The following is a 2,649-nucleotide window of genomic DNA, read 5'->3' as shown; positions in this document are numbered from 1 at the left end:
AAAAAGGATGTGCTGTTTCACTGGAATCGATGCTACAGAAACATCTTAGGGCCTGAGCCTAACTGGCCCCTGGGTCAGCACAAGTCACATGCATGAGCCAGGAGGTGTTGCAAAAATGCCGTCAGGCACTTTTGCACCACGGGAAGAGAAGTGAGGCCTGGTGCATGGATATGTGCCCATCTCTGGAGGCCCCACAGAACCAGCGCACTGGTAAGTGCGCGTTGGCTAAGTCAGTGGGGGCTTTGGGAGGGTAGAGGTAAGGCAGAACAGAGCTGCTACGAGTCTGGGGGAGGGCAAGAAGGGGTAGGGCCTATGGGTGGGCCTGGACTAAATGGAGGATGGGGTCCAGATCCAGCACTTGGGTTGGATCTTAACCCCACTCCCAGGCAACAGGGTGCAGCAATAGGTTGCTTGGATCTGCGCCACATCTATAGGTGAAGCAGATTCAAGTAGATCCATTGGGACTGCAGCTGCATTACCTGGGGTAAGGGGAATGACTTCCCTTTGCCCCAGGCTGAGCTGCAGGCAGCCGCAACACTGCACAGAATATGGGCTAGGCCAGATGTCCTGCCCGTTCCGGTGTGGGTTAGGATTGGGCTGCCCGTGTCATATCTCTTCTCTCCATTCTCTTCACAGTATAAGAAATGGAAAACCAAACAAGCATCACAGAATTCCTTCTTCTGGGATTTTCAGATCTTCGTGAGCTACAGATTCTACATGTCCTGGTCTTTCTCTCCATGTACCTCGCAGCCCTGATTGGCAATTTTCTCATTATTTGCATAGTAGTCCAGAATCGGCATCTTCACAGCCCCATGTATTTCTTCCTGGTCAACCTCTCCTTTCTAGATGCTGGCTACATTTCAAACACGGTTCCAAAATCCATGGCCAACTCCATTGTCAATGATAAACAGATTTCCTACTCTGGGTGCGTCACCCAGGTTTTCTTCATTGTCACATTTGCAATCGCCGAGCCACTTATCCTCACTGTCATGGCTTACGACCGCTATGTTGCCATCTGTCATCCTTTAAAGTACACCGTGATCATGAACCGGAACGCCTGCTTTCAAATGGCCGCGGCTTCTTGGCTCACCAGCGCAATCAACGCTGCATCAGGCGTGCAAGTGAGAAGCCACACAGAATGCACCACCTTGTTAAAGGCAATCTCACATTATATATAAAACTGGATATTTGAAAAATGGTAGCTTATGACTTATGATATGTCTATTTCTATAGACCTATGTCTATAGACTTATGCCAATTTCATAGATATTTATGTTATACCTGCCCAATGTGAGGCAGAATGCCCATGCTGTCTATCCTTATATCTTATACGATTATGAGTGCAATCCTAACCAGCTTTCCAGCACTGGCATGACTGTGCCAGTGGAGCATGTGCAGCACCCTGCAGTTCGGGGGGGGGCAGTCATGGAGGCCTCCTCAAAGTAAGGGAATGTTTATCATTTGCACTGAGTCTACATCAGCGCTGGAAAGTTGGAAAGGATTGGGCCTCTTAGGACCTGATGGCAGAGGCACAAAAAAGCTCCCAACAGAAAAGCTGAGCTATGCAGTTAAACTTTCCGTTTCCTCATGGAAAGGTGGTTTCTTGGGTCTGCCACCTCCTGGTGCTTCTGAGGACATTTGCATGGGTCTCTGAGGCTTGTGGTTGCCAAGGCACTTGGCCCATAAACTTGCATGTAAGCAACACTCAAAATGGAGGTGGGTTGTCTTCAAAGGGGGGGGCGTGGTCTCTTGTAAAATGGTGCTGCTTGCTGCTGGAAAGTTGGTTAGGATTGCACCCTATATCATTTTTCTATACTCCTGCTAACTGGGCAGAGAGGCACCTTTAAAAATATGCTCACCTTATGTTCAGCAGAGGGAGAGCAACTTTCCCTCTTCCACAAGTGCAAGAAGCCCTATGTAGGACTTGTAGGCCAGGGTCAGGGGTTAGGATACAACAGTGGCCTTCTCCACTGGTTCCATGCAATCCTGTTCCACCCCATTCCACCCTCCCCCACCCAGAAATGCCCCCTCTTTACATCCTTTCCACCCTTCTCCTGCTCAGTGCTGCACTGACCTCCCCCAGCAGCAGGAAAGGCTGTGGTGCCAGAACACCAGTGCAGGGGGTGGGCAGAAAGTGACAGGGAGAGGGAGAAAGGGGTGCAGTTTAGGGCTGGGAGGGGTGTGTGTTGAGGCAGGGATGGGGACAGAACCAGCAACACGAGAACTCGTAATCTCCTTTCCCCCACAAACCAGTTCAGCCAGCGAAGGATTATCCTGAGCAAGGGAACAAATGACTAACCCCCTCCCTCCCCCCCCAGCAGGATGCAGCATGCATACTGTGGCTGAGTAACATTATTTTCAGGAGACATGAGAATTTCTGCAACCATTTTAAAGTCAGCTTCTTGCTGCCAGGTGGCAGTGACCGCCCCTATGTGTGTGGGGGGGGGATGGGGGGTGAGGACGGTGGATAGGGCTGTTTATGTCATGTTCCAAGCACCCACAGAGATGGTAGGCAGGGGGTGTAAATATAAGGCCCACGGGCCAAGTGTGGCCTCCAGAAGCCATTTCTCCAGTCCCCGTTATAATTGAGGCCTCTCAGAATAATTGGGCTCTCTCATACTTTGACAATATGAACGAGATTTTTCTCTT

The sequence above is a fragment of the Tiliqua scincoides genome, chromosome 5 (genome assembly GCF_035046505.1).
Source record: "Tiliqua scincoides isolate rTilSci1 chromosome 5, rTilSci1.hap2, whole genome shotgun sequence".
Taxonomy (NCBI): domain Eukaryota; kingdom Metazoa; phylum Chordata; class Lepidosauria; order Squamata; family Scincidae; genus Tiliqua; species Tiliqua scincoides.
Note: the sequence above shows the minus strand (reverse complement) of the source record.